The following is an 8,674-nucleotide window of genomic DNA, read 5'->3' as shown; positions in this document are numbered from 1 at the left end:
TGATCAAATTTGTAGTAACTTAAGTTTCTTAGTCAGAAAGGCTCATTGATTTCACAAGAGAAATCAGAGAAAGAGAATCAAGAGAAATCTTTACATTGTCTTAATCTTGCCAAGACAGAGAGGATGCTGAACAACCATTTTAAAACAATCATGTATTACTAGTAAAACATACTATTTGTATCTTGCTGAATGCAGTGTGAAACATACAGTTTTTCCTGTACCAAGTTAAAGTCACTCTCATGTAAGTATTTAGAAGTATAAGCAGTTTAATTTTAGACAATACCTTCTGTCACTCTTTAATTCCTGTGTTTCCCCCATCCAGTGTTACTCCAGCTGCTTTCTCATTCTATCCAAGAATTGGAAGACACTCTTTCCATGTTTTAGTTAGACCACTAGAATTTTACTGCTTCACAGATATAAACTGTGAGGCTATTCACAAAATAGCATGGACCAACATGGAGGCTGATGGGCCAACCAACAATATGACCACTCTCCCCCGGAGAGAAAGCCCTCAGCCTTCAACTTGCCACACTCCCCTTGATGGATAAACTCCCCTAGCTAGTAGCCAGCAGTTGTGTCACGGACAAAGGTTACCCCCAACATTTCTTTCTTCTGTATGTCATTTGCTTGTACCCCATTGGCCTTCCCCCTTGCTCCACCCCTAAGCCCTCAGATGACTGGCCCTGATGCTCTACCCCACCCCTTGTCTTTCCTATATAAACCCCTGCTCACTCTGACTCCGTAATTCTAATTCCCTGGACCCCTCCAAGGAATAAGCTGAATAAAGGTTCTCTGCGGAACTCTACATGTCTCTTTCCTTCTGTGTTGTCCGAAGAGCTGCAATCACTCAACAGCCCCTTGTAGGGCCAAGAGCTGAAATCACAGAGCGGCTGCAGGTGTGCCTGTGCCTCCAGGACATCCTTCTAAGGACACTTCTCTAGCAATGTCACAGCACTCTGACCATCACTGCCCACCACAACAAACCAGTGCAGCCAGTCGTCACTTCTGCTCAATGATACTGTTTGTCTCCCAAAACAATCCTCTGCTTTCAAGTACAAGTAAGATTTTGCTCAACTTGTTATTCAGCCTGCTTTTTTCCTGAAGTGTGTTAAAAAACACAGTGTAGTTTTAGCAGAAGAGTTAATGTCACTCTTGCAGAACTACTGAAATCACCCTTTTTGTGTGCCTTGCATTGCTGGTGTCTGTAAAAGTACAAACATTTGTGGCCCCTGCATCATTAAAAAAAATATAAAAATAGATTGATTTCTCTGATTTTCATACAGAACTAAAAGCCAAACCACAACATGCAAAGAATTTCACCACTGAAAAGAATACACAGAAAAAAGTCTGTTCATGTTACCTATGTTCCTAATGAAAATCCTTCTGCTGACTTCTATGACATTTTGATATAAACAGGCAAAAATAATAGTAATATAAAAAAAGGAGATGCAGCAGGTGACTTAAAAGATGAAAAGCCTGTTTATTAAAGCAACAAAACACCTGAGGTTGAGGCCCCAGAGAAAGCCCAGAGCCTACTGGGCAAGTCAGAGTTACTTTTAACAAGCTGTATACCACATACCAGGTGTCTCCTTGGATCCTGGTTCCTTGGAAAGACAGGGGTGCTGGGCACCCCAGGGGTTTTAAAGTCTCTCACATCATTGGATTGGTGCATTTTTCAATCCCCAGTCTGACTGGTCTAAATACAGTCCTTTGCTTGGTCTTTAAGTTTGTGCAACCTCCACCAATTATTTCTCCAGGGCACTGAGTGATTGGTTGTCTTTTCCACCAATGGTTCTCTCCAATGCTGATGTCACTCCTGGGAATTCATGTTCTGGAGCATTCTTTTGGTTTGCTGAATCTTTCATACTGCTGTGCAATACCCCCCAGTCCTGAGCCACCCCCAACTCTATCTGACTGCACCCACACCAACCTTTGGACCTTGCCCATTTCCCCTATAAAATCACGAGAACCCAAGCTCCCTTACAACAAATACGAGCTATTAACTAGAAACATTTTATATTTAAATATTAACTAGATACATTTTATATAGAAACAACTATTAACTGACAACCCAATGTTAACAATTAATCAACTCGTTATAACTATTGCATTATTTATAACCATTTCAATGTAATCTTGAACAATATTGTGAAGAAAACTATTTAAAAATCACAGAACTATAGAATCATCTAGGCTGGTAAATATCTTTGAGATCATCAAGCTCTATTTCAGTTGCACCAGGGTTGACAATTTGCTTATCTCTACCACTGACCTACCCAGTCTTCCAGACTTCCACTGCTGGCTTTTTCTTAGAAGTTAAAAGGTTCTACACCTTTTCAGGAGTGTGAACGGGAAGTACCTCTTAGAAAAATTAAATATGGGGACATTCTCTGGGAGTAAGATTGTCTGTTTTTCCACTCATGTCAAACACAAGTTGCTAAGTTTGAGGTAAATACAGTTTTTCATTGTTGATTAATACAACAGTATCAGGGTGTGGAAGGACAGGGTGGAATGGGACATGATGATATAGGACCACACACACACACACACACACACACACACACACAAAGCACACTTTAAAATAAGGTATAGTTTAGGCCTGTACTTGCTATGTTCAGTGTAAGTGTCTAACAGCTGATGTCAAAAACATACTTTCAGGTTTGAAGGAGTATTAGGAGAGAGAATGAAGTGCAAAATAGTGGTATTGTGAATACAGGAACAGGAATTACTGACCTAATGAAGGCAAAAGGGATGAAAGGCATAAAGCCATCATGATTTTCATAAAGGTGTCTCATATACCTCATATACCCATCATTTTCAGTGAAGATTTTTTCCTTCAAGAGATGCTAAAGCAGCAGCCAAGTGATAATTTTTCTGTTTATATCCATTTATTACCCATCAAAAATACTTCTGCTTTATTATGTTGCTAATCATAGTCCACCACAGAATCTAAGCAGAGAAGCTCAATATGCTAAATTTGTACCATAAGTATGCACCTAGGAAAGCATATAATTTTTACCTGTTACAAAGAAAAGCAACAAAAGAGATAAGATACTATTAAATAACTAAGGCATATTACAAATAGTCATGTCAGTAATGTATTTTTATGTTGCAAAGAAGAGCACTGAGCAACAGTTATGCCAAATTATGATTTGTTCATTAAATGGTGGATCTTGTTCTATTAATTATATGAAACAATCTCTAGACAGGTATGTTAATCAGTTTGGTTAACAGTGTTAATTTTTATTTAAAAAAAGATACAGTTCAACTTGTGGAATGTATTTGACCAGGTATTTTTATTCAGAAAGTAAAATATGCTTTTCTCTCTCATATGTAATGTGACCTATTTTATATTAAATTGAGAATGTTTAGACTTCAGAAAGGATACAGAACAGAACCCTAAATCAGTACAATATGAAAAAAAACCCAAATCATCACATTGAATATGTATCAGGGAAAATTATTTCTTCCCTAAATGAACACAGAATGTCTGAAGGGGATTAGGAAGCATTATGGGAGAAATATTGCAAATGCATTAATTGAACACAAATGTGCCCTTTACTTCTTGACACTTCATTTGGAAAACACCAAGTAGGTATTAATTAAGATAACAAGTGACCCATACTTCTAATCTTTTGCTTTAATGACTGATGAAAATTTATAAACTTTAATGCTACTTCTTCACGGATGCAGAGCTAAATATAGAAGAGAATAACACAGAACTAATTTAAATAGTAAAAATTCTCACTTTTGATTTCAACGTATATCTCAGAAACTGAGGCAAAAATTCAAGTATTCCTTGATTTCCTTCCTCTGGGAAATCTCACTGGGAAGCAGAAGACAATTTGTCAGTTTTACGGAAGAACTGTCAGCTCATGACAGGTTACTGGAAAGAGATCTACATTGTGTGTAGGAGCTACTATGTATAAGAACATCTGTACAAAAATGAAGTCTACATTTATCTAAGTTTTCCATTAGAAAGCTGGGTCCTACCTCCCTTCTAATTGCACAATAAAATAAAAATGAACATTTGCTTATCATTTAAAAGGTATGTACCAGCTATTTCTACACATAACTTTCATTCCCTTGTCACTAACATAAGCTAATTTATCTCAAGGAATGAGGGGAAGTAATTACCCCTCCTACAATCAAATAAATTCAGGTATGTGCTTCCTGTAAATGTTGGGGTTGATTCTAATAAAGTAGTCAATGATGACGGCCTAAGGCCATGGGAAAACACTTCTTAGTAAGGAAGAACAAGTTTTGTCCCCATAATTTCCCATGTTAATTTAAATAGAAAATTCTTTGTTCTTTGTATCATGATTGGTTAAGTTTTGGTGCAAAAACTGTAATACTTTTAACCTCCTTTCCTCATTAGACCCTCTCCTAAAACCCCTTCCTTACTCTTCCCCTTATCCAAGTTTACATATACCCCTCTTAAACTTTGGACTCCGCTCTTTCGCCACTGCTCTTGTGCATGCTAAAAGCCTTCTTGTGCCTCCTCTCCCAGTTCGTCCCATATGACTTGTTCGACTTTTTTTGTGTTTGTTATTCACATGTTATTAAATTATTTTGTTCTCGACAACCAGGTCAGAACTGTCTCTCTGCACTCAGTCACGAAATCTCGTGAAGCCTCTGGTCTAAACATCCAGGCTGAGACCAGATAGAGGCATCATTTAAAGAACATAAAGCAAGACTTAAATTGATAAGCTACTCCTACATTTACGAAATGTTTACTTCAAGCAACAACATATCAGATAATACCAAGTATTTTTCCACTGTTTGTTTTGTGGTATCAGCTGCAATTCTAAGGACGAAAGTTTCTAAAATGGAATAGCACATCATGGTTACAGAGCTCTCTTAGCTTGAAGAAAGGTAAGCAAGCCATTTTGGGAGGAGATCAGTATAAAATGACTCAAGAATAAGCTTTATTTCCTTGTATGCTATAGTTTAGTAGACACCATTTTATTGAGAATTATCACTGGCACTCTAGATAGCTAGTTCTCAGCATAGCTGTCCACATCAAAACTCACTACTTTAAGTAAGTGCCCAGTGACCCTGATCCCTAAAATACATCCAATTTTGCATTTACCTTTTTACTCAAAGCAATGGAACATCTGGGTTTCACCTTATTTCAGTGATGAAATGTTTGAGGACTTTAACACTGTCCAACTGCATCAGAAAAGTTCTAAACTTTTGTTTTTTCATATGGAGAATTTCTTTCATTTTGTATTTATTCAGGGAAGGGATGAGAAATTATAAAAAAATACAATGTTTTTGTAAACCCCAATTATCTAACTGTTGGTAGAAACGATGTCTAAGAGGTTCTTAAATGCTGCTGAGCATGGAATGGCTGAAGCAAGTGAACATTAGTATTTCCCACTGCCCTTTCATGATGTCCACTATCAGCATTAGCTCCAGGAAAACAGTCACATACCATATTAAACAATCATGGGCTACATTTGTAAGTAATTTGGCAAATGGCTGTTCTCTGTAGACCTTTGCCTGAATTTCTCTGTCATTTGCATATTGCTAATAATTATATTCAGCACAGAAGTTTTCTTAGCAATTAGTTCTTTAAGTGCATCAGAGCTTTAGAAGACATATATTCATTTGACAGTCTTCTAATTGCTTTTTATGTTGTCATCTTTAAAGCAAAGGAGCTTTATGATCCTAAACCTTTAAAACATTTTAATTTTTCTGAGAACTTGGTATTAAAAAGCTGAGAACTGCGTTCAGATTAAACCAGTGTAACTAATTTGAAGACACATGAAGTCTTCACAGTACATCAGTTCTGTCAGTGAGGCATTTTTCCTCTTTACGAGACTACACAAAAATATGACAAACCGTATCTTGTCCTATGGGAGTAAAGATTTGCTTCAAACTTACTATCTTTCATGCTTACTGTCTGCACCAGGCTAGACAGATTACTATAGGAAATTTGTTACACATGCTAGCTAAACGCAGATAGTTTTCTTCATATCCATATTAAATCACTGTATGAGACTAAAACATTATGGATAATGGCTTCAACTTTTTTATGTAAGACTTTTTTCCCATTGTGGCAAAAGTGTATAAGGAGGTTGAGACCACCCAAACCCACCACTCTTTCACCTGACTGCAGCTTGGGTCTGGGACTTGGGCTGCCTGGGGGAACATGAGATGCTGCATTCCAGAAGCTGGTGGCGGATGCCATGAATGGAATACCCTGGGACGATACCCATGTTTGAGAAATGTTTGCCCACAGTCCCTTGCTGTTTTATGTACCGCAGTTAAATCATGCAACTTGCATCACACTCTTTGTCCCTGCCCCAGAATTATGTCATCCCTGTTGTCCACCATGTATGAGGGTCTGATGCGCAGACCTATCCAACCTATCCCTTTCCATGGAGACAAAGCTCTCGGAAAGCTGGCGGTTTCAGCAGCTTCTGCTGCACCACTGCACTCAGATATGGTAAAGGTGATGCTATTGTTCAATTATCTCTGGTCTAGGGACAAGGAAACAAGACTAAGGCAGGAGAATGTATCCACAAGAAAGCCAGACCCTGCAGCTGTCCTGAAAATCACCTTGGGCCAGGCTGGAGCTGGGGGAGGCCATTGCCCACAGGCTCATCTGCTGAGGCCATGTTTTCACACACTGCCCCACAGCCAGGAGGGGAGGTGGAGAGTTCTGGGACTGCGACCAAATCTCTGATCACAGGCTTCAGTGAACACCCGTCCTCCCTCACACAAACTGGCTCAGCTGTCAAAAGCCCACCCTGGGAAGGCCACATCCATGGGACATTCCTGTGAGGGACAGCTGAGGAGGTGCCACAATCCTTCAAAGCCCCCAAAGCTCTCCCCAGACTCATTGCTGAGGCCTTGCAGCAGAGCACTGCTCGTGATGCAAAGGGCTGCAACAGATCCAGAGTCTGCTGCAAGGGACTGGGTCAAACTTGTCCTGCCCAGGGGAGGTACCTGGGCCACCTTCCCACCCAGCCCAAGTGTGAATCAACCCACTGAGCTCCGTGTGTGTGGGGAACCCTCAGCACCAAGAAGATCTGACAGAGAGCATCCAAGGGATGCCATTGGCATCCACAGAGAGGTGAGGTTTTCTACTTAATCTGTCTCTATCATCCTTTCTCTCTTCCCATCCCCTCTTTTCTATTTTTTCCCCCCTCTCTCTCTCTCTCTCTCATATTTTGTTAAATAATACCCATACTACTGACTTTGACATATGGTCTCGTTTGCAGCCTAATTCAGGCAAAGGCATGTCTTCTCATTTTAATAACTGGATCACAACAAGGGGCTAGAAGCCCACCATTCTGGGGGCTGCTCCACGCCACTTCCAGTGGGTTTGGCTGCTGAAGGGTTGCCGGGCGTGGCCCTTTGTGACACAGGCGCGTTGTGTCAGGGCCCTGGGTGATGCGGACCATTGTATTGCCCAGGGCCCCTTGTGACATGGCAGAGCCACGCCATGCAGGGGGTATATAAAGGGGCACGGGGCCCTGCGCTGCCCGGTCCCAGGAGAGCCGCTCGCTCAGGAGGAAGCAGCTCCCGGGATCCCTCTCTGCGACCCAGGAGGTCAGACGAGGAGGAGGACAAGGTAAAGCCCCACTCCCAGGCACCCAGCCCCTTGCCCGGCTGGCTGCAAGAGCAGGCCCTCAAGCGGGCAGTGGCTGGTGGCAGACGGCGGCTCAGGCCTGCCCCTGTCAGACACTGAGGAGGAGGGGGCTTCATCCCTACATGGAGAAAGACTGGGGTTATGACAAGCATCAAGAGCTTTCCCAATGGGGAGATGTGGCAGGAGAAGCAGCTCGTGAGCTGCCCAGTGCCTCTCCTGGCCCGGGGAGTCCCACAGAGGATGAGCTGGCAGCTCCTGCTGCTGCTGCTCCAGCTGGAGCTACTGAGGAGGTGGAGGAGTCCCTGGAGCCTCTGGCTCCCGAGGTGGAAAAGGCACCAGGTTCTCGTGCCCACAGTGCGGAGGGGCCATCTGCAGGGACGCAGAGCCCAGTCCCTGCCCCACACAGTCCCCCAGGCTGCAGCCAGGCTCTGCTGGACTTAGCGAAGCGCATCAGCTTTGAGGTGGCGTTCAGGGCTTGGCTTGAGGTCCAGGCATCTGGCCAGCAGCCAGAGGAGCCAGAGGGGGACCTGGAGCTCTGGGATGAATGCATTGAGGAAGAGCTGTCCCATGGGGATGCTGGGAGCTACCAAGAAGTTTCAGATTGGGAAGAACACGGTGAGCACGAGCTGCCCCACGGAGATGTTGGCAGCTACCAGGTACTGTCAGATTGGGAAGCATCCATTGGCCGTGAGCTTTCTCAGAAGGAAGACTCTGCTGGCCAGGAGGTGTCCAGAGAGAATGAGAAGAGACCCTCCGTGCAGTCCAGCTGGGGCAGTGACAGTGACAGTGACCAAGGCCTTGCACTGGACAGCTGGGAACAGAGCATTGGGGCCAAGCCCTTGCTGCGAGAGGAGGACGAGTGGGACGAGATCAGCGTCATCGAGCTCTGTGAAGACACGGACAGAGAGCAAAGGCTGGCAGATTTGGCCAGAAGTGGCTTCTTCGTGCCTGCCCCTCGCGAGGCTTGGGTTGAGCACGGGACATGTGAGCCGTGCTTCCTAGGGCCACTCTGTGCCTCACCTCCCCATGCGAAAGCCCCGGCCCCCAGAGGACACAGGGCCTCTCCTGCCT

Source organism: Parus major, unplaced genomic scaffold (assembly GCF_001522545.3).
Source record: "Parus major isolate Abel unplaced genomic scaffold, Parus_major1.1 Scaffold101, whole genome shotgun sequence".
In the NCBI taxonomy this organism is placed as follows: Eukaryota; Metazoa; Chordata; class Aves; order Passeriformes; family Paridae; genus Parus; species Parus major.
The sequence above is the reverse complement of the archived record's forward strand: the minus strand, read 5'-3'. Positions refer to the sequence as shown.